Genomic DNA, 25550 nt, shown 5'->3' on the forward strand with positions numbered 1-25550 from the left:
ACATATCTCCTATATTTGATTCCTACATTCATGCTTAAAAAAAAAAAAAAAAGATGTTTTTCAATTTCTTTTTACCGGAAGGCACTCTGACTAAATTGCTAGAAGGAAAACATTTTTCATAAAGAAAGAAAAGAAAATGTTGCTTATCATTTAGCAAGCGAGCCTAGAAATTTTTACTGTAGCTTGCACAAAGCAGGCTACATAAAATTAATGCATAATAATTTTCATTTTAGTATTTCTTATCGATTGCTATACATATTTTGTTTATGGCGCTCCCGGGTCTAGCCTATCCGAGTACAAATGATCGAGCAAGCAAGCATTCAATATTTTCTAAATTTAGCGAGTATTCTGGTTCTTTACGGAAGCTAGTTCAAGGTTGATTGTTGCGTAAAAGTACAAGAAGTTGATTATCCATCCCAGGTCACAAATAGAAATAATTCTCGAATAACTGGTATCCTGCTGGTATAGTCTAGGAACAAGCTAACTCTAAGCTTCAGCAGATTACGATTGGTAAACCAATTAGTCATAGATAGTTTGAACTGACCTTCCGCAGAGAACCACACACACACACACACACACACACACACACACACACTGTGGTGTACTTGTTTAGTCGAGTTCTGAAGTTGCTATGGAGAAGAAAATCGAGGAAGTTCACGTTACTTATTGCGTTTTGGTGGATATTAAGATTTGTTTCAAGATATGAAAAACATCAACACGTTGAATCATATTTTCATCATATCCATTTAATGGTATTTATAACTATTGCAAAAATGTTGTAAAAATTGTATTGGTCGTTACCTAAAAGCCGTTTATTTTTCAAGTAACATAAACTCTCGGATTCTAGCATGTTTCTTCAGTTAAATAGAATATAAATCATCTCACAGAGCACAAAATCTTGACGTTGTATCCGATGTGAATACAATATTCTATTTTATTTATATACACCCGCTGAAAAGTTCTCTCGGCTTGTTTGAAAATGATTAACAATGGTAATAAATTTATTTTTATTATTAGCAGTAGTAGGTGTTGTTGTAATAATAATAATCATAATAAATTTATTAATGATAATACTAATAAATGTGTTATTGCTAGTATTATTAACAGCAATAAACTATTAATTCATTATGATTGGCCAAAATAAAGATATAAAAAAATTAAACAAAGATATAAAATTGCCTCGCTCAAGTATGAAATATTCATCAGGTAAGTTTAAAATTCTTTTCTGAAAATATTCAGAGAAGTTTTCCTAAAAAAAAAAATTCTTATATTCTTTTTATGTTCAGCTCAAATGAACACATACAAGGATGGAATCCTAAAATCTCTATGCTATTTGGCTAAACTTATCTTTCTTCTACACAGACATTTTTGTAACATTTTTATTGCCCAGTAATGATCTGCCGTTCAACTACTATTCACGAATGTCAGTTGCTTTGTTTGTTTTTGGAAGGGGAACCTAAACCCCTGAAGAAACCTGTCAAAACTACCCTCTGAGAGACTGATTAATTGGGTATGCACGATGGTAAAACCCAGCATTCCTGCCGAGTATTCGAAGTGGGTCACCGTTGTCAGTAAAGCAGGTGTGGCATACCAAACTGTTATACAAGAGACCGACTTACATACCAACTTCGATGGGGAGAAAACGCGCCCATTTCACATGTTAATACATTATTATTTAATTATACATATATAATATTGTTAAATTTAATAAATATTAAAATAGTATATAAAGAAAAGAAAAAGTAATATATATATATATATATATATATATATATATATATATATATATATACACACACACGCACACACACACTTCATCGGGTGCATAACCAATGGACATTGCGAGAGAAGATCTATACAACAATAGATCTTCTTAAATAAATTATTTAATAAATAATTTATTTTTTAAATTAAATTTCTAATTAATATATAAAATAAAATAGTATTTCTATTTTTATCTCTCGGCATCTAGTCATTCAATCTATTTCAAAAATATGTCTCAAAAATTGTTTTAAAAAAATTAAATTAGTTATAATAGTATGATATTTCATATTATTATTAATAATATTTCATAATATTAAAATATTACGAAAATATATTCATAATACTTTAATAATATCATTAGCATTTTAGAAACATTATTTAAATACATTTAACTTTATTTGCAACATCGCGTAGGCCAACCGCATCGCTGCTAAAACTGCTATTTTGGGAAAAACAGTTATTGAAATAATATCCTAATAAACTAGGGTTAAACGGAAGAAGCAAAGCAGACTTCGCGCACCACAGACCGAGGGCAGTTGCGTAAGAATATCTTAAGTTGCGAACAAACCATCTTGAACAGAGGAGTCATTCCGGAACTACCCCCTCTCTCTCTCTCTCTCTCTCTCTCTCTCTCTCTCTTAAAAACCGTGGTGCCGAAACAAGTGTGTGCTTTCTCAACTAGCGATTACAGAAACGGAAGAAGGCGTGGTTTACTCGGTATGACGTCACACACTCTGTAAAACGTGACACAGACAGCCTAGCGACGAGCGAACGATGATGCTCCGGTAGTGACCCTGTCCCACATCGACCTCTGAAGTGTGCGGTGTTTTTCCAGACCTTTTGCTTGCACACACACGTAGCAAAAGAAGCAAATTTTTGGTCAATGTGATGCTTTATCGGTGCAAAAGTGTGTATGCGAGGCTTTCTTCGCTAGTGGATTATTTGTAGAGACCTAATGAACGCTGAAAGAAAGAAAGAAAGAAACGGTGTTATCCATGTGTAGAGACTATTGACTCATCGCATGACAGCTGAGGGTGACGTTGGTGGTCAGGATTTTTTTCTACAAGGTTGGTATTTTGCTGTCACTTATTATATTTTACAATGGCGAATATTAATACGTAAAATACGATTGTTTTCATTTACTTACTGAGATTTCCTTTTGACAAAGTCAGACTTCATTATTAAATGTTTGTCTATTTTCTACACTGGTTTTTGTAATTACTCGGGCATGCTCAGAATGACCAATAAAAAATATATATATATATATATAAAATTGCACACTCATTAATAAAAAAAATAACGTAGCAGTGTGTACATTCAAGATAGGAATGATGAATGGAAACCGAAACATTCGAAATTTAAGGAAAGAGAGAAGTTGATGCATGTGGAAATTTTTTTCTCCCTTAATTTTTTGAGAAAATAATATAGCATCTGAATTTATAGGTGCTCCCATAGCTCAAAATTACTGGACTACCGATTTTAGCAGTTTCCTTAACTCATCTCTAATACAAAATCATTTTTTTTTTTTTTTTTGCGTGCGTTGGCGACAAATATATTCAACAGCTATGGCATGAAGTTGTGATGAAGCTGTTTTCTTATTTGACGAAGGATCGATCTACAATATTATGATCTTATTCCGACATTTATCAAGAAAATGAACTAAGCAGTGCTATTGAGCGTTTATATAAATATTCATCATTTAAATCATCACGTGATATATATATATATATATATATATATATATATATATATATTGGTATTTCTAGCCTAGCACCCACTGATGAGACCTCAATAAAGGTCGAAACCGGTCTGGGTAGTGACCCCTTGCCTTTATATATATATATATATATATATATTGGTATTTCTAGCCTAGCACCCACTGATGAGACCTCAATAAAGGTCGAAACCGGTCTGGGTAGTGACCCCTTGCCTTTAATACAAAACATCATGCATCCCCTTCTTGGAGATGTTTTTTGGCATTAAGGGTAAATATTAAGATTAGTGATCAGAGCTTATACCACCTTTACCACGAGTTGCCTTGGTCTTGCACTACCTGTAGGATCAGCTAGACTTGCATCACTTGCTGGCGCAAACTTGACTTGTTTGTCTATTTGCTTACTTGGGTAATGGAGTAAAACCAGGTTTAAAATTGCTTGGTATTTTTTTAATATTTATTATACACAAGGTAAAATACCTTCTATATATATATATATAGAAACAGAAGTAGCTTTTATTGCAAGATTAATTTTACTCTCGTTGACACATAATTTGGAAACCTTACTAACCTAGAAGTACAATATTACATAAATATTTTAGCAACTGAAAAAAAAGTGACTAAAATATTTATGTAATACAGTTCCAGGTCAATATTGTGTTGATCATTGCAGAAATTGAAAATTCTACTTTACAAGTAAATATCCAAATTATTTTAAATTAATATATAAACGTGTTTACCACAAGAAGGAAAAAACAAATGTATATTAAAGTCTACAATTTATCTCGCTTGAAATCACTTTGAAAACAACCACATTTCTTCCAAACTATGGCTTATAGAAATTGGATCTGTTTTTCATCTCTCTCTCTCAACTCTTTTTTTTTTTTTTTTGTTACCTTCTCCTCCTTCAAAATTCATATCTAAAGTAGTCTTCCGTTGGTTGGCATTTGGAGCTATGCAATTTTGGCCAACAATGTCGAACTACTTGAAGCGTGCGTGCGTGCGTGTGTGTGTGTGTGTGTGTGAGTGAGTGAGAGAGAGTAGAATACGCCACATATGGTTTATATATACTGTAATCGAATTTCATTCTCTTTGAGGCATCGTCTATAAGTTTTTCTTGAAGCAACGAAAATATCGTCTACAAATCACTCTCCCCCCCCCCAACTTTATTATACTGGCTATAACTCCTTGTACGCAGTTATGGTCACATTCCTAATGGCATGGAAGATTTCAAAGAGACCTCAGTTGTTCTACCCAAAGATATACGAGTTGCTACTGTAGTAAGTTTGCTGAGGCTATCTCGGTTAAGCATGTCGTATGAATCTGATTTATAATGTTTAAAAAAGAAAGCTGCGATGATTTTTTTCATACATATATAACTTCATGTCGTACATGTTTCACGAAATTCTTTCAGGGTTGCATGCAAGTAGTACATTTTGAGTAAGCTAATGACATAGATCAGAAGGCAATTTAAATAATGTAATGTTTATGCTAACATAAACTATCATAGAAATTGCAATTGCCTAGCACGCAACACACACACCAAAAAAAAATGCTTTCAATAGAATGAAGTACTGTACATTCTAAAAGCAGAACACGAGACTTAGCAATATGAAGTTCCAACAGCACAAAACAATCGCAAAAAAAAAAAAAAAAAAAAAAAAATCCAATGATTACCAGATGGCGCTTGTAGCAAATGTAAACTCTTTGTATGCTACACGCGTTCAAGTTCCATCATCATGGGATTAATACTGCCTTCCTGTGGCTAATGACAGGAGCGCTGAAGATTTCTAAGAAATCGTAGCATATTTGGTACTATTACTTCAATGGGAGTAACAAAACCAAAGCAAGGAAGGAAAGGTCATTTGTAATAATACATTGTACAGAATGTGAATTTTCCAGTTATCTGGAGGCATGATTTTAGCGGTTTGTTACTGTTAAAAATAAAAATCTTCGCAATCTAAAATCTATAAAAATAATTTGAGAACTCCTCAGGAGTTCTGAGATTTAAATATTGGAGAGCATACAAAGGATATGGAAACTAGAAATTATACAGGAAAATACAAAATCGTAATAAAAAATAAATAAATCTGAGAAATAGTGAGGAGTTTTCAGATTTTTTTTATTTCTTCTAATACATTCCTCATCTTAAAGAAGCTGTCAAATAAGAGACAGTGAGTAGAAGTTTATTTGTACGCTAAATCTATGAGTCAATATGATCAAATGAATATTATTTCATATTAATAAGGATTATAAATGATGAAAGGAAATGTTCAGCCCTTTAATTAACAAGTATTTTGCTTCATTGGTATCTTGCGTTTTTAATACCTAGCTTATTAATCTTAAGGTCATTTCTGATAAGATATTGAACCCTAAAATACATAGAATGTTACTCAAGTACCGAAAAAATTGTTGAAAAACATTTTAAACTGCGTATTTTTATAGTACACTATTTAAGAGGGGGGGGGGGGGGGAACGAACGATCCAAACACTGAAACTATGCCATTTTCGCGTGAGGTGTAATTAAGGCCAAAGCAGGATCCAGTGCATTATTGGCTAATAGACTCAATAAAGTTATCACAGTGCAAGAGAAATTGAAAATTCGAAAATATCTTAGTTAGGCAGCAAATTTAATTCGATAGGGGATTACTATGCATCATTTTGATGATGTCTATTATTGATGATGTAACGTATACAAACAAGGATGAAAATAGTTGAGAACAAAAGAATGAAGAACAAAATATATCAAAGGAGCAAAGCTCAAAATCGAATCGGGGATTTGTGTCTCCAGAATTTCACTGTTGCATGAATATTTGTGAATGTCTTGACGGATACATGTTTACTGTCCTTGTTATGTCCTCCCCCTTTCTAGCATTGTCAAATTGATTATTACGTTCTCTCCGGTGGACCGAACATTTGATTTTCATAGAAATTTGCCGGAAACAAAGTCAAAAGTTGCATTATGAGAAAGGGCAATCAAGACATGTTTTGGAAGGTCATATATTTAATCAACAATCAGAATTTGCTCTTTTATTTTAATAGAAATTCAATTCGGGATAAGTTCGAAACTTACTGTTATTCTGAAATGACTAGGGAATTGAACAGATAGACGAAAGTTATGTTTGTTTTAAACGAATGAGCTAGCGGTGATTACTAAAGAGGAAGAATAGTCGGTACTGCCATCTTAAAATTAGAATGAGAATGGAAGATGACTGAGTTTGGAGGAACGAGGAGGGGACGGCTATAAAATATTTAAAATAAATAATGTTCATAGATGGATAGATATGCAAAGAGATGTTGTGAGTGAATGGAATGAGTCAGGTAAGAGAATTAACTAAATGCTCTCTGTAGTACATAACGTAAGAATTGTTAGGTGTTTTTAAGGAAATTTTCTCCAAACGATGAGTATTACACTATGAAAGAGAAATCCTCTGTTGTGGATTCTGTGGCACCTATAAATGTAGTATGTTGGTTCTAAAAAAACCTGGAGGTTACTGTTGTGTAATCTCCTTTGGAGCGATGACCTCCGTAATATTAAAAACAAGATCTTTTTTTTTCTCTTGATTTTAAGGAAAAAAAGATCAAGTAGTATAAAAGGAATTGAAATCGACTAGGTTATCTTTTCCCGTGGAGAATTTATGAAGATCGTAAGAATTTGCATTTTAAATTTCCAAAACTTTACGGTGAAAAAGTTCATACCTCCTTTTAGTTCGGAAACGAGAAAGCAAAAGCGAATTGTCACCAACAAAGCTCTCAATAAGTGCAGTCCGATAAAACGCATTTATATAAAGCAGCAATAGAGTGGGAGAAAGAACGGACCCTTGAGTTACTCTGCACTGGCAAAGAAGCTAGAAGTTAAAAATACTGTACATTGAAATCGAGGCTACTTGAAGAAATCGTAGAGAAATCTATTACAAAACCATGTTGATTCGTTTTTTTTATTTTTAGTTTTTATTTTTCTGCGTTTCAAAGTCTGGTCTGGTTGTACTGGTTGACTGAGTGGATACTGCCTCTATGCTCGCGCTAAAACCGATGCTGTGCGTTCGTGTTTGTCATTAGATGATTTTTAACCGGTGTGCGAACCCTGTTACAGCATTTCAAGTTTGTTTGTTTGTTTTTAATGCTATTTACAAACATTTTGCAAAATCCTTCGCACATTTAGAACGTGCGTAAGTACGCTAAGGGTCAAGGAAACCCTGTTGTAGCGACCAAACATGGTACATTTCAAACCATTTCAGGTCTTTAATAAGCAGGGTGTCGATCTCACGTAAATCACATGACAAAAATTCTACTGTCTGAAGACATTCATAAATATCCATGTGACAACGGGATTCGAACCTACAGTGTTGGTGGAAAACGAGGGGAAAAAAAATCAAGCTTGAAAAAAATGAAGCGGCAATGCCTTCCTGTAGAAACTGAAATGAAATGTAGCTGGATGTTGAATCAAATAAAATAAAAATTAAGTTTATTTGAAGCTGATTGTAGGTAAAAATTTTCCATGCGTAAAAATACACACGGAAAATTTAGCAGATGGATTTTAGGTAGACCTGAAAAGTGCGAATTCTTAACATTTCGAGGTCAAATTTAAATACATTTTAAAAAGGGACAACAGAGTAACTTATATACTGTATTTGTTTTATTATTAACACCTCCTTGTATATCACTATTTAAGGCTTGCACGCTTTGGAGTGATGCACTATGCAAAAAGTACAGCAATCCAAAAGGAGCAGTTCGCAGACAGCTTCCCATTCATCTGAATATTTGCGATTTGTTGTGTGCTGTTGGAAATGCAGGACAAACTGGGAATGTGAAGATAGAACGTATATTTTAAGAGGAGGAAGAAGAAATACTTTTCCTTCGGTTTTCCTTCTGAAATCCGTAAGTCGATGGCATTTTCAGACTTTTTTTTTCACCATTTGAATCCGCATATTTTGAACTAAATGCGTACCGCTTTTTTACAACTTTTATAAAATTTTGTACCTCAACATCCCCCGAGGACAAAAGATTTTGAACAGTTTAATGAAGTGAGAAGTAACTTTTCTCAATGATCGACCCTAATTTAACAGTTTGTAAACAGACTTCCTGTAGATAAAAAAAAAAAGAAAAAAGAAAAAGAGATTTTAGATTGGATGCTTCAGCTTATTTTCTTGCTTCGTTTTCAATCAGTCGAGCAGAAAAAAAAAAAAAACTACAATTAACTAGACGCTATCTAGACAATTTTTTAAAGTATTTTTTCCCCTGGACTTGTTAAGCCTGTGGCTATCGATTAATTTTCTATTGTATATCGTAAGCAAGATCAATGTTAATAATTAAAATTGCTAATTATTATTTAAAATTGAAATGTCTTCATTAAAATGATTGTTGAAATGAAATTGCAGTAAACCTTGAAATAAAATATTATTTTAGACATTTCAAATTAAAAACTGAATATCATAAAAGTCTTATGCAATCGAATCTTTTAGTTATTTTTTTTAATAGTGTTGATCGAATAATGCCTAATTCAAAAGACTTTCCGAGTTGATTTCTACGATTAACTTGAGCAGCTTCTGCAGAATATCCACATTATCGGCATCACTAACATAACGCTATCTTTTCACCCCCCCCCTTACCCATAATATCTACTTGAGGAAAGCGGTTAAAATAACACCATTATGTTCAGGCCCCCCACCAAACTGATAAAAATTCAAAAGTGTATTTGTGGATTAAGTTGGACTTCAAACAGAAGTGGTACTCGTGCCTATTAAAAGAAGGACGTACTGTTGTCATGGAAACATATACATCATGCCTGTTTGTCTTCAACTTTCGCATTATATACAGAGTGGATTTTCATTACGAAAACTGAATGTTCTGTAGATGTGTTGCCTATTTTGCTGATTTTCAAATCTAGTTTCGAATTTGCTTTAAACATTACCGCTAACAGAGCATTCGTTATATTGTTCCGAATAAGTAATCAACGATGTCGTCAATATATACATACGTACAATATATAACGTCAATTAATTCTATTTGTCTTGTTCTATTCCTTTCAAAACGGTCTTCGCTCTTGAAAAGCCTCTGCTAACTTACCGAGGGTTAAGGAAATGCCATGACAGAAGTTTTTATTTTCCCTTAGGCGACAGACAGCAAGAGCAAACCCTGTCAATGTTAGCACACGCCTGTCCTGCGTTGTATATTAGTTCACTAAGACTACAGTGTACCACTGGATACAGCGCGAACTTGATCTATTTCTGCTAAAATATTTGATCTCGGTCGCGTTTATTTTCTTTTTCTTTGATCGTCTAGAGAAGACAGTTAAGTTTCGAAAGGTCGATATCTATATGCTGCGCTACTGGAAAGTCATTACCCGAAATGGACTGAGTGGACTTAGTTGTTGGTACCGCAGGCGCGCGCGCGCGTGTGTGTGTGTGTAGTTAAGCCAACAGTTACTTCCTCCTGTCTTTATCCAGAATCACTACGGAAGAAGTTCATATTACAAAGCACTAACTAACTTTTTTTTTAATTACTTGTTAATTAAACGTTATACTTGAATTTCTGAAGAAGGCAACTACAAAATAATAATGTATAAATATTCTTTTCATAGACACTTTTTTTTTTTTAATTTCACTGTTACTAGTTACAACCATGTACGAATTGTATTCTAAATACAATGTTGAACTTCTATGCATGGACTTAAAGAACACTTTTAGTGGCGATGGATTTCTCATTTATAGCTTTCCGAATCGAAAGGCGATTGACACACAGGAGTTGACCTACTTATATACTCTCTGAGAAGGAATTCTCTGAGAGAGAATTGAAGCATCCGGTTTTGATTATATTAGCAATGCAATTATGACATTACAGAGGCCTTCCCCCTCTCACTTTTTCTGCTGACGTATTCAGACAATTTTCTTGGTATGAGGAGCGATATCAATATGTATATATATATATATATATATATATATATATATATATGGGGGGGGGGGAATTACCAGAGATTTAATTCATTAGCCATCTCCTCCCCTTCTAGTTCTTTTGAAGGAAGAAATGATTGTAGAGCATTAACATCGCGAATGATAAGCTATACCTACTATTTTTTAGCTTTTTCATATAAAGATCCATCAAAAAAAAAAAAGAAAGAAAGAAAGAAAAGAAGAAAAAAGAACACATACTAAGGATGAGAGGATGCAGATTATCTGGTAAGACCAGATAACCTTTATCTGGTCTTGAATGATGAGGGGGAATAATAATAATAATAAGTGTGTATGTATACTGAATCTTGTCAATGTGGTATTGAATTCTCATTAAAATAGAATACTGGTAGTTAACACTGAAAAAAAAAAACGCCTCATACAGAGAAGGCAGGGTGTTTCCTCCAGGAAACAGGTAAACCAGTCCCATGAACACACACATATTTACAGACAGGAAACACTTATCGGACAAGAAAGAACAATAGGAAACTATGTTGTTCTATAATAATTTACAAGTACTGTAGCATTGCTATCCCACCAGCCATTAGGTTGATAGAGAGGATGATGAGCGGGAATAATAGTAACCATTATTATTATAATTACTACTACTACTAATAATAATGTTAGGTGCTTAATAGGTGCCTTTAAATTGGAACGCTAGGATTCCATGCGATAAAGTATCCGTGCCGATATAAAGAATTTTTGTATAATCTTTTCCAGTTGGTATAAAATCCACCGAAACGCATCTATATACACTACTGACTGAAAAGGAAAAAGAAAAATTACCACACATCCATTTTATATATATAAAGGGGACATCATGCTAAGCTTCAACTGCATCTTCAAGTTAATCAGTTAATCCAATACAAATACAGCTCTTTTTGATAAATACACTTCACTTCACATGTCTTATAATTCATTTTTCGATGAATTGTTCATTGGATGATTTGTAGTTTCGATGAATTGTGATTTTTCAATGAATTGTTCGTTTTCGATGAATTGCCTTTCGATAAATTGTGTTTTCGATTAACTGTCGTTCAATGAATTGTTTTTTTTTTTTTTTTCGATGAACTGTCTTTCAATTTATGTTTATTGGATTAACTGTTTTTTCGATAAACTGCCTTTCAATGAACTGTTTCAGCTGAATTTTCTGTACACCCATACACATGTCTCTCTTTTGTGATGGTGATATTCCTCCCATGATCTTCAAAGAAAATAGGGCCAGTTAAACCTCTTGAGGAAATTTCTATCCAACAATGCATTCTTCTGACTGTAAAGGTCTCTCTCTCTGCAACTTCATGAGGTGGATGCGACCCCCAAAATACGTTGCTTATAGAAATGACTTTTCCATAGATATCAATGGGAGCCTTGTCTGATATCCAAAGAAAACTATAGAAAATGTGGATTATCCTCAAATTGAGAGAGTAATTTTTCAGCCTCTGCCGTTCTTTTTTAGTTTATTCTCATCGGAGAGGTATGAACATTGCTTCCGATTATCAAGAAGAGTCTTCTATCAAGAAAAGTTCTGTGGAGATTACAAGCGGACCGTTTAAGGCTGTATTTTACAGATTCTCATACCATTTCGACAGCATCTTCTGTTCGCTTTCTGGGTCTTCCTTAGTCGATCATTCGATTTTGAATTAAGATAGAAGGCAGTCCCATATTTACTGAATTTGTGCACCAACTATGCTTGCGGGTCTTAGAGGGGGAGCTTTATTAGTTTGGAACTCCACACAAAACAGCGTATTTAAAGTCTTGAATGACCCTTACCGGAAGCAATAATTTCCAATTTGGCTTTGATTTCGCTTTGTTTTTAGTGTATTCAAAGAAAAAAAAAATTTTAAATAATTCTAAAGAGAGTCTGGTTTTTTTTGGGTTTTTTTTTTTGGGGGGGGGGAGACTTTTGAATTTTTGAAGCCTTGCTGTAGTGACTGGAAGAGTTTATTTAATAACTGCATCGCTAAAAATAAGTAGTAAATATAAGGTGTATCTGGGAGTGCGAAATGATATTTTGAGTCGCCATTCCCTGGAGAGGGAAAAAAAACAAACAAACCTGAAAAAACATTTAGGTCGAGGATCACTCTCCGGGAAAATTGCCAGAAGGCAAGGGAAGTATAGAAATGATTGAATATTGGAAAAGGTATGGTGAAACTATTACCAGCACCAATCATTGTGCGAGATTAATTGCTAGAAGAAATGATTTCTATCGTGTGGTTAATTTCACAGCATTTTGTAATGATTCAGAAGAAACGAAACCAATCAGGTCAACTTGTCGAACAGTAGGGGCTTAGATATTGAACAAAGCGAAATCGAGGGCATGATGGAATTGCACGTGGTCGAATTGGCCGAGGACGTTTTCTTTTTATAGTTGTCGATATCACGTGAGAGAGAGAGAGAGAGAGCGTGAAAAAGTACTGTCTCAGTTTATAACACCGCATATGGAGATATTCTGAAATAATTGGAGACGATGTCTCCGATTATTTCTTCCAAAAGGATAATTTAATGAGAGAAGTTTAGAATAGTTAATCAGAATGTAACTCTACATCAAATTCTATAAAGAGCTTCATAATAAAGCCAATCAAAGTCAAATCACTACAGTCTTCAGGCGATCTATACTAGCTGAGTGAAAGGTTTTTGTTTGGAATGAGGCGATTCTTGAAGAAAACTCTCAATACATACATTACGTATATGAACATCATATTATCTTCTGTTCAAGGGAATTGCGTTTCTGCAATAATTCTTGAGATATGCACGAAAAAAAAACAAACAAATAGGGCTTATATAAGTAGAAAAATCGAATTCTATATTTTCTAGGAGTCTTTCGCAAACGCATCATATTTTTAGAGACTGTAACTAGGCGAACGGCAAAATCCTGCTTTATTGAAATTTTTATTTTGTCCCTCAAAGTAGCAGAGATTCAAACTATTTCATAATAGGTCGGGCTGCTTCTTATCTTCTAAATAAGAATGCTTCGGAACACCACAGCAATAATTTTATAACATTCTACATGAATTACTGAATACATCGTTTACTGTTATTACTTTCTACGAATGGAAGAATGAAATGACTGAATAATTCGTCTTCCGAGTTTATCTTTATGATCTAAATTATATATCAGATTTTTGATGTAACCAATCATCATATTATACCAGGATTCACTATTTGACAAATTCTTTCAATGCTCTACGGACATAATTCTGTTTTCGATGTGTTTAGACTCTTCTGTTTATGTATGATAAAGTGTGTCAGCGCCTTGTCAGGGAAGAATTCTATATGAATGTTGGATAAAAATGTTATTTTGTTCTATATTCCCGAAGTTATAATTATCACAGTTATAGTTGATATTAACTTTTAATAACTATGCCTTTATCATACTAATAAACTCTTGGTATCTACATAAATGTCTTGCACATGAATATACTATAGTATACGGACAAAAGTACACTGTATTTGAGAAAAAAAAAATCTTATTGCAGTAGAATTATCCTCAATGCACCAACGCACTTCAAGACTTCATATGAGTATTAGAGCCTAGGCCATCCACAGTTGATAATCAGGTTCTGACTCCTTCATCAGAACCTGAATCTTTGCTACCACCTGGTTCTCTAGCCAAAAATAAATTAAATTGCAAATTTCTACAGTAATTGTTTTTCAAGGAAAACATGAAAATCTCAAAGAAATAATTTTAAGTTCATTTACAAAGATAAGCTTTCCGAGTAGGTAACTTAGCAACCGTTCGTACAGTTAAGAAGTTAAGATTAATCCTTCTGAAATTACGTGGAAAGGTTTAAAAAAAAAACAACATCGCTAATTGTCGTTATATACACGTAATCTAAGTATTTGTTTTGCTATTTTTATTCTTTTGGAAGCAACGTTCCGTTGTTCATTTAGCTGATCTGGCATGAGAGAAGGTGTAAGTCTAATTTATTAAACAAGCATCAGCTAATTGATGACGATTGAAAAATTACTTCGAAACAAAAAAAAAAGGGATCATTCGTTCAAAGAACAAATACTACTACCAGAAATTAAAGAATAAAACCAAAAATGGAATGCATATTAAATGAATACATCTGTGCAACTCCCTTGACATTGTAATGAGACTCGTCTCCCATGTAGACAAATGTAATTACAGTCAACACGTAATGGATTCAGAGAAATGAAGCTGCTTTACCTTTAGTTTTCCCTTCACTAATTAGTTTAAGAAGAACAACTAGACACCGTTTATTTTATAGACTTAGCATCGATCGGTAATGTGCACACACACACACACACACACACGCACGCATACAGTCTGCAAAAAAAGCGATTAGAACTGATAACTACTTGATGGATTATTTTCTTTTTGACTTTGCGTGAAAAATGGACTAAAAGAAGCTACACGATAATGTTATTACTTATTAGTAATGGAAATTCTTTCCACGTTTCTCATCTGCTATCGTAGCTATGCGACTAAACGAGAATTTGCTGAATAATAATAACAATAAAAAAGAACTTTAGGTATCACTGAATCCCAAGAGAGACAAATAAATCATTGAGATATTTGAGAGACCATTTATAAAAAAAGTCTTGTGACATATCTTAAACTGCTGGAAGATGAAAAATAAAACATACACAGCCTCCGTTGCTACGGTAAGCTTCAGACAGAAGGACCTGACAATATTATGAGGGTTTATCAACTGAAAGCGAAGTAGCTCTCTTCCCACAAAGGTGACATGGTTTCCTAAGCAGGTCGGTATCGGAGATACCCATTGACTGATTTGAAAGATCTGCGTTAGAATCTTTTCTGGGACGTCAGGAATTTTAGAAGGACTTTCAGATGAAGGTGATTTTAGCCGGCTCTCAAACAACAAGGGTTTATTTCTTCTGGAAACAGAGGGTTTTTCGTCTCGCAAAAAGTGTCCATAGAATACACTAGAATTTAACATTGCATTCTTTGTACAGCGTAACTTAACAAACTGATCTCACCATCTTAGATACTTCGGTAGTAATCCGAACCAGACCAAATAAAAGTAAACCGAACCGGAAAAGCAGACAACTGGCCAGTTAACATACTCGTTTCGAACAGACTATGGAAATAGAATTAACCACCGTAATCTATCAATAGTTAGGTTTGTGAAAAACCAAGTTGATTGGGTAATAACAGCACATTGGGCCTGATATGTTAAAGAAGATGAGATGGGAAAATTGGCACATTATTAGTTATTTCTTTGAAGTTTCGACGACTAATCAAAATACTCTGCAATTCAAACTAATTTTCACAGAAAAGTTGAATTTGTTTAGATTGCAAATCTGCACTTATTCAAATCTGGCTTTTGTGTCAACAGTGAGATTGATATTAACAGTACTGTCATCTTTTAAGTAGCAATGTGCGTATTACTGAAATAATCGGTGATACTTTTTGAGATTTTCGAAAAAATGGACAATAATATATAACACTAAGCTTGTTTGATCAGATTGATCGTGCTGTTCTGATTAAATGCCAGCGGTTTGAAACATTTTGTTTAGGACACTTTTTTTTTCTTTCTGTTTTTTAATGGAAGATTTCTTCACAGTCATTATCAAGGTGCAATATAAAGAAATCTAAGCCTTTAAGACGAAAAAAAGCTTAATCAGAATGAATATTAGAGATAGAAAATATATGGCCACTTAAAAGTATTAGCAAAACTGTTGCTTTCTGGAGATTAGTTTTCGAGGCTCGTTGGAGGAAAAAAAAAGGATAACGTGCTGCAGCATTCTACAAAAGCTTATTTAATTAGTTTTAATTTTAATTAAAACTAAAATTAAAATTTTAATTAATTAGATTACTTAGAAGACACAGAATCCAAGGTTCTACGAAACATGGATTTTTTTAGAAATATATACACGTTAGCACACGAAATATGTTTAATTTTCCAAATATTTCGGTTTGAATATTGCAGACCATCTTCAGTGGTCTGCAATATTCAAACCGAATATTGCAGACCTATGCAACCTATGCAAAACTACATAGGAATAGTTTTAAAAAACAAAGTGGAATACGAACAATTGAAATACGAAATATCTGGCAAATTAAACATTTTTCTTGTGCTAACGAGTATATATTTCTAATCATTATGTCACAAGTATCGTTAAAAATCAAATTTTATTCCTTCGGGGGGAAAACTTCACCAAAAAAACCGGTAAATTAGGCAAACTATCAGTAACTCAAGGTAAGTTACGAGCGAGGATCATCTTTTTAAAAAATGCCACGACAACAAGATAATTCATAATTTCGCTGAGATTAAAGAAACCATTAAATCTCCTGGAGCTCTTTCCCTTTTACTTCGAGATCACTCAACATACCAGGAACTCAATTGCGATCCAACCAACAGACAACTGAAGAAATTAAATTCCCTTCTAGATGAGGTCATAAGTTTAGATGTAGACACTATCGAAAGACAAAAAACTCATTTTGCAAGGCCTCCCAGGTTTTATGGTCTACCAAAAATACATACGACAGATATTCCTCTTCGCCCTATAGTGGATTGTATTGATTCTCCTACCTATTGCATAGCCAAATATCTATCTAAATAATTGAAGTCACACATTGGCAACTCACGCTCTTTTTTGAAAAACTCTTCTGATTTCTTAAATAAATTAAAAAAACTTCTCTTTACAAACTACAGATCTTATGGTTGCCTTTGATATAGAATCTTTATATACGAATGTGCCTCTCAAAGAGACTTTGGAATTACTAGCTGAATCTTCCCACAAGATATTATAAAACTATTTGATTTCATAATGCACTCTGTGGATATTTCTTATGTCAAAATAAATTTTACAACCAAGTGGAAGGAACAGCCATGGGAAGGCCACTCTCTCCTGCTCTTGCAAATTTTTATTTAGAACATCTAGAAGAAGTCCTGTTCTCATCTATATTCCCTCAGCAATCCTTTTGGGTTAGATATATAGACGACATCTTTGCTATATGTCCTCACGACAGAGACTCCTTACCTTCCTTTTTAAGCAGTCTCAATTCCTTACATCCCCGTATAAAGTTTACCATGGAAATTGAAAAAGACAACAAGTTATCCTTTTTAGACGTGCTTCTCATCCGTTCACCTTCTGGTATTCTTACAACAACAGTTTACAGAAAACCAACTTTCACAGGCCGTTATATTCTCAAAGAATCTGCTCATCACCCTTGTCAAAAAACAGGATTCACAAAATGTTTAATCCGACGAGCAAAAACTAATTGTTCAACTTCTCATTTATTACAGAAGGAACTTTCAACTATCAAACATCGCATGAAACTAAATGGCTTCTCCGAAAAGAGTACACAACATCTTTTCGATTCTTACAAACCAACACAGAACAACCAAGATTCAATACGTCGAGTTCCAATTCCTTACATTTCCCGGATTTCAGAACCAATTTCGAGAATTCTAAAGAAATATGATCTAACAGCCATTTATACACCTATTATCAAATTATCCACCCAGTTTTTCCTTCATCTAACGATAAACGCTCAATCTTGTCTCTACCTCGTGTGTATTAAGTTCCTTGTAATTGTAATCTTTCTTACTTTGGACAAACTGGACGTTCCATAGAAAAAAGAATTCAAGAGTCATCAATTCAACACAACAAACCTGAGAAATCTGGATTAGCTCAGCATGGATTAGAAACAAGCCACAACATCCTTTGGTCCAAGACTCTCTCTTCCTACACAGATGTCGCTACAAATGTGAACGTTTATTTAAAGAAAGTGTAGAGGCCTTACTTCAACGTCCTAACTTGAATCGTAATGACTGTATATCTATATCAAAAATTTGGGAAAGTTTAATCAGGATAACACATTCAATTTTTTTTAATCAGTATCATGTTATTTAAGATCATTATATGAATTTCTGAATTAATATCTTTAATTACGTATGTTTTTTTACAAAATGTTTATTCTTCTAATACTTAGTGATATGACATCACTTGGCGCATTCTATGTGTGAATGATCAATTGTTCGTATTCCACTTTGTTTTTTAAAACTATTCCTATGTAGCCACTGAAGATGGTCTGTAATATTCAGACCGAAATATTTGGCAAATTAAACATTTTTCTTGTGCTAACGTGTATATATTTCTAATCATTATATCACAAGTATCGTTAATAAATGGATTAAAAAAAAAAAACAGTTATTGGAAAAAATAAATAAAACAAAAAAGGTGAATGAAGAGATGGAAGTGCAGAATAATGACTGTTCCAGTGAATGTAAAAATAACCCGATGTATATCTAATCAGCTGGATTTGAAAACGAAAATAAGGACGTGCCTTGAAGTTGAAAATCATGCATTGCAGGTCGTGAGCAAAGTGGAATATTTCTGAGTGATAATAGAAAAATTACATACTGAAGGGTAATAAAGGAAGAGGAGTTAAGTAGAAGGAGAAAGAATGCTGCCAACTAAAGTGATATATTAACGGAACGTTCTTTGTATAAGAAAGAGATTGAAAAAATAACTGAATTTAGCGAAGTGCTAATGAATCATCAAGATACTCTAATGACAAAATTCTACAGGTTTTTTTTTTTTATCAAAACTCTTTGAAAAGCAATCCTAAGAGAAAGATCTTATCTTATTATCTTAAGAAAAAGATAAGATTTGGATTTAGGCATTATTATACATAGATTTGATAATAGAGATAAGATAACCAAGTCCTTTAAAAAAAAGTTTCGTTTTGAATTTATGAACATCTAGAAATAGTGGAATCCATTTTAATGAAAAGGAAGTCAAGAGTTTAGATATCAGTCTAAACTAAATCTGAAACTAAATCTGACACTAACAAGGAGGGTGAAATTAGCATTTAGCAAACCCTGTTGACAATAAACGGAAAAATGCAGCAAAATTACTTGCATGCTTATTATCGTTGTCTAAATACGAGTAGTTAATATTGAGTGGATGAAGAAAATAAAAAATGAATAAAGGTAATAATAAAGCTTTGGGTGAGATAGATTATTGCTTTCCATAATAACACCTCAGGCATATCTTTAAATGATAATACATTCTTGGTATCGAATAATGAATGTTATCGACGCTAACCATCTCTACGTCTTTTAGAACTGGCAGGGAGTGACCATAATTTCGGAATCACATTTTCCTATATGTGAAAGAAGGTTGTTGGAGAAGGGGGACGCTTAACAGTGGATATGAACAACACAAGAAATAACAATAAATAACGTTTTACTAAACATCACTCTTACTCTTATCCTAGAGGCAAGAGAAAATGAAATAATTCTGTAACATAACCAAAAAGGTCCTACTAGATGGCAAAACTAAGTTGTAAGAGTAAAGTTTTAAATCTTGAGAGAACTTCACTGATTAAGAAGTTTTATGCAAGCAATCACTCACCATCATCTCTTATGCAGTTACCGATGACTAATGGAAATATTTCAAAGACAACTACATATCAATGAGTACATCTTAGTAATGGACTACATTTTAGGTATTCGACAAATGTTATCTCCTAGTGTGAAGCGGAGATGACATTGGTCTTTTACCGGTGGGTCGAAATGGTTTATTAGCAACTTCGGTCTCCAATAAGTTTCCCTGTTTGGTCTTAGGACATACTTTCTGGATTATCCAACCTTTAACAAACTCATGATACTAATACTAATGTAGTATAAGGTTTCATGGGTCGGACTAACAAAATAATAAAAAAAAAAGACACGTTGTTGTTCTGATCACGAAACAATTAAGGCTATGGAGAAACAACATCGTGTCTGATAATTGCGTTTTCAGATGTCATCTTTGTGGGAGTAAAAATCCTCATATCTACGTATGAGATTTCATAACTCTTAACCTGAAAAAGCCGTTTTTAATGCTTCTAGACAGGATTCCTAAACAGATCTTTCCAAAGAGCATACTATTGCTCTAATTGTTCTGTTTATAACCTGGAATTAGCAATAATAATAATATAAAAGGTAAAGCGTGTTAATAAAGTGCCAGTAGTTCCTGGATTATACAATAAATACAGTGTAAAATAAGTATAGTATAAAAACAGATTATATGATAAATATTCAATGAAATAAAGTAAGGTATGAGAGGGCATTGGCAAAGAATATGAGGACTGCTAAAAGATGCCTACTTTGCATACGTGACAGAAAGGAAAAATAATAGAGGCTCGTTAACACAAAACTATCACTTTAAAAATAGAAAAATCATGCCCAACTTTTTAATAAGTTCTTCGTCTAAATGCATAATAGACGAACAACCGTTAATCTCAGGAAGATTGCAATGTTTTATAAATATGTGCTATTTTACAATATTTTATTGAAATAATACTTGTGAATGAATAAATGCCAATTATACACGACAAAGATTCGTGAGTTTGTATTGCTCTAAGTTCTGGAGGGCACTGAGCGTATTCGAGCTTTTAGGAAACATCGGTGATAAACATTTCTGTGAACTTGAGTCCCGTTGAGTTCAGAAAGTGATATTAACGGACTGGAAAAGAACGACTTAGATTACTCCAGTGTATAATAAGGTTTCAAAAAAAAAAAAAACCTATTTACAATAAACCAAACTGATGATCCTGCGTAGCTCAGTCAGTATTAAGTTAATTTCATTTTTTAAAAAAAAAAAACCTCGGTTACGATCCTGTCTGAGACATAAAGACCTTTATATGGGCTTTTAACGTGAAGGTGAATTTGGTTGTATCTTACGGATATACGAAGTGTGGCTATTAAATAACGAGACTGGTTACAAAAATGTGGTTTATTATTACAATTGCACAACTTAATTGTTATCCCCCCTTCAACCTACTCCCCCTTTTCTATCTATACATTGTTGCATACGAATTGTCCATTGTTGGAAGCAGTGCTGCAGGTCATCAGGTGTTAGTGCTTCAATAGCGCAGCCGTTTTCTTCTTTATCTCATCCACTGAGTGAAAATAGGTGCCCTTCAATGCGGATTTCAATTTTGGAAAAAGGTAAAAGTCGCAGGGAGCTAAGTTCGGCGATTACGGTGGATAGTCCAACACTGGGATCTTCTTATCAGCCAGATACTGCTTTGCAGACAGCGCACTGTGGCCCGGAGCGTTGTCCTCGTGGAGAATCCAAGCCTTGTTTTTCTACAGATGGGGTCTCCTCTTCCTCACTCGTTTTCTCAGCTTGGCCAGAACCTCAAAGTAATAATGTTGGTTAACTGTCTGACCCTCTGGTACCCATTCAACCATTACCACGCCATTGATATATATATACTGTATATATATATATATAAAACGATCAGCATTGCCTTCAGTTCTGACTTGCTTATTGTTGCTTTTTTCATTCTCAGTGACATGGGAGTTTTCCTGTGAATCAATTGTCTCTTTGTTTCTGGATCGTACTGGAAAATCCACGTCTCATCACAAGGAATTTGAGATTAATGCGCTGCTCGAGTTTAATTTCGACATTATTCCGGCAAAGCGACTTCACACGTGTTTCTTTTATAACTACCTACAGACTTACTACGAGCGACAGCGAACAATGCTTATTTCAACTGCTTCTAGAACCTTCAAGGTCATCCAGGGCGCAAGAGCATCCCACTGCTACGAGTACACGATTCACAGCGCACCTTGTCTCATTATTTAATAGTCACACCTCGTACAGCGTTTTGACTCTGAAGAACGTTATTTTGAATCCCTTAAACAAATTAAACTGACCAGAAGAACATACATGATAAACTGGTTCTCCGCCTTTGTGTTTTAGTCGTAATTCCCAACCAACCAAACCCACAGTCCTAAGTGAGGGTATAATGAGAATACCCCTTCAAAAAGCATTAAAACATTTGGATGGAAAAAAATATTCTAAGGAAAATTACAAATAAAATTAAAATGAAGTAAATTGCGTTTAACGAACCAGGTATTTTAATATGATTCTACCAATGATAAAAAGTTTGATACAACAGACTACTCACATTTAGTCTGTAGTGAAAGGTTTGGATGCAAAACCCAACAGTTTTTTATATAAACTGAGTACGAATAATGACTCAAGAACTGAATAAGAATTCTAATGCCTGGTTGGGCGAGTGGACAGTATTTTTGCAAATCCAATCGATAGCGGGATCGAATCCCAGTGGAACATGGATATTTACGAAGGTATTTATGTGGTGCGTGGATTCCGATGAGCGGCATGAAGCCTTTAATATGTCAAGTAGTGGTATCACACCGCTCAACGAACTTACAATCCTGTCTTTGTCTAAAGACTAAGCATAGATTGTTTGCTTAGTCTCTTTAGATATCGCTAAACAAATCTGAGAAACAAATTAATATATAGAAATGTAGGTTCCTGTTTAGTCCTATGAATTCGACTGTAAAACTCACACTATCTCCAATAATATGCTCCCGTTAGGAATTAGACAAAAAATATGGTATCGCTTATATTCCGTAATCTCTCTCTTAAAAGTCTTGATTATTATTACTGAAACCTCAAGTATACTGTCAGTGATGGCTAAAGGATGGGGGAGAGACTTCTGCGATCTTCATAAAGTTAGTTTACTCTAAAGGAGTTTAGCCCTTCCTTTTGGTATAAAAATAGAGGATTTATTTTACATTTTATTTATATAAAATTCAGTACATGAGCCATTGATAATGATACAATGAATGAGTGCTATTCGTAAGTCTGCATCTGCAAAATCTCTTTCCATTACTCTCACGGCTTGTCAGTGATTGTTGGAAGGGTACAATCTATGATGCAGCGGATTACGGACAGATTTCCACACTCGGTGCAGAATTAAGCCTTGGTTCTTATTTGGGTATTTTTTGTGAGTAGATAACTTCGTTTCAGTCTTGGAAAAGATGTACTAGAAAATTTTATTCTAAATAATGCATTGGAAACGTTTACTAGTTAATGCGCTGACTGATAACATAAAGTGTTAGATTGAATTTTTCTTGTTTTGTAAGCCATGTAATCACCGTCAAGGATTGCTAACTCCAATCAATTTGATCTATGTAAGACTTGGCCGCAGTTACATTACATTTATATTTGTTTCAGTAATGAATTACCGTGAGTTAGCATATTGGAAAGAATTATAAAATCGGAGGAAAAGTCACTTAAAAATATTATTTGCGTAGAATTTTCGCCAAGTATCATAGGCATTGTTAGTGCAAGATCACAGAATGGTAATTAAAAATAAAAGTAAAGTTTCACATGTTTCTTTATAATGTATACTGAACGCTTGTCTTATTCCAATGAACTCTATGTGTAATGTTGATAGCATGCTCCGCAAGTCCAGACTGTTCAGGCGCTCAAGGTATTGAATATAAGACTTGTGTTCTTCTAGTCGAATAAAAGCAATCTTCCTGTTTTTTCGAAATAAGTAATCTACAGGAGAATCTGGTAGACGCCTGGATAATTGAGAAGTGGAAGCTCGTCCTTAGGAGGAGCGAGAAAGGTGGAGATTTATCTGATGTGGCGAAAGGTAACAAAACGATTTAGTGGCTTTAAAACTTTTGCTATACGTTCACTAATGCCGTGTACATAAGGAATAGGAAAGTTATTTCTTCTGTATTTGAAGAAGTAGAGATACCATAACTGTTCGTAGCTCTTTTGATGAAAGAATTCTTATAACCATTAGACAAAAAGGTGGAATTAATGTGTTGTAATTCTTTTTGTAACAGTTCGTCTGACGAACATAAAGAATGGACAAGATGTATTGATGTTTTAATTGTTTCAGCCTATTGACTAGGATGGTGATGAGATTCAGCATGGATATAATGGCCTGTCTGAGTCTTCATCCGAAAAAACTGAAAAATGTAGCATCTGGTTGACGAACGATCAAAAAAAAGGCTTATTTATTTCTTCTTCTAAGATTCATTGGATCCTAATATGAAGTGCATTTAATTTAGAAGGAAACTGCTGTAACTCAGAGGAAGAGCTATTCCAAATTGCAAAAATATCCACATATCTGAACCAGTGAGTAGATCTAGGGGAAATGTTATAAGTTGTTTAAAGGATTCCATGAAGAAGTTGACGATAGCTGGAGAAATAGAATTGCCCATTGCTGTTCCTTCGATATGTTGATATAACTTGTTTTTTTAAGGAGAAATATCCAGAATGTATTACAAAATCAATTAGTTTAACAATATCTGAAGGAAATTCTTGCTGAAGTAATTCAATGATGTCCGATAAAGGAACATTAGTAAACAAGGACACAACATTTGAACTAATCATGATGTCTGAAGCTCCAAATCAAGAGGAGAAATTTTATTTTTAAAATCCAAAGTATATTTTTATGTACGTAGCAGTTCTTTTTTTGAAGAAGTAAGTAAATTAGATAAGAATTTAGAAATCTTAAAGGTGGGAGATCCTATCCAATCCACTACTGGTCTCAATGGAATACCTAGAATACCATACAATCCAGGTGAGCGACCAAAGAAGTTTTAAGCTTTTTCCTTTGATCTTCATTCCAAATAGAAACATTATCGATAAGAGAATTAAGTCTGTTTAGTTGATTACAGGTAGGATTAGATGTGAGGAACCGGTAAGCTGAATAGTTTCTAAGTAAAAATACATTTTTCTCTCGGATTCTTTTATCTTGAACAACAACAGTCTTAGTAATAATTAAATTATTATGATGATTAGTTTAGATGTTGTATCCTTGTTTACTAATGTTCCTTTATCTGACGCTATTGATCTACTTCAACAAGAATTTCCTTCAGATATCGTTAAACTAATTGATTTTGTAATATCGAAGGAAACAGTCTCTGAATAATATTAAAAATAATATTCGCAAGATCATTTTATCAAAAACTTGCACTGAACTTTGTATTTGCAAAACGTGATGCATCGATATCGTGTGAAAATCTGTTACAGTATTATTCAATTGTCAGAGAATGCGCATTTGAACATACATTTTGAAGGCTACTTCTCGAATCGATCTATCTTTTGTAATTCTATTTGTCAATTTTATCTCAGTTTCATTGCAGGCTGTCAATACTTCAGTTGCAAATAATTGTGTGTGTGTGTGTGTGTGAATGTGAACCAAAAATATTCTGTTGCTTTATTCACAAATAATTATAACAATAGAAATATATTTATACGATAAAATATCGTTTTTTTTAATTTTTAATTTTTTTATTTTATTTTTTTTATATATACAGTATATAATTTGCTAACTGAAACTGTGCTACATTCTTAAA

The 25550-nt window shown here is 33.7% G+C and overlaps 1 protein-coding gene across 1 annotated transcript in view; it reads left to right on the forward strand.

The window, feature by feature from the left end:
* The first annotated feature begins 2732 nt into the window (after positions 1-2732).
* Positions 2733-25550, forward strand: part of LOC150110130 (protein kinase C-like 1) — a 110480-nt gene continuing 87662 nt past the window's right edge. Inside the window, exon 1 of the mRNA XM_090415784.1 lies at positions 2733-2831. The gene's annotated coding sequence lies outside the window, so the exon portion shown is untranslated. The remainder of the gene's footprint in view (positions 2832-25550) is intronic.

This window comes from Typopeltis vanoorti, chromosome 1 (assembly GCF_054136105.1).
Source record: "Typopeltis vanoorti isolate ZY-2024b chromosome 1, IOZ_Tvanoo_1.0, whole genome shotgun sequence".
NCBI lineage: Eukaryota > Metazoa > Arthropoda > Arachnida > Uropygi > Thelyphonidae > Typopeltis > Typopeltis vanoorti.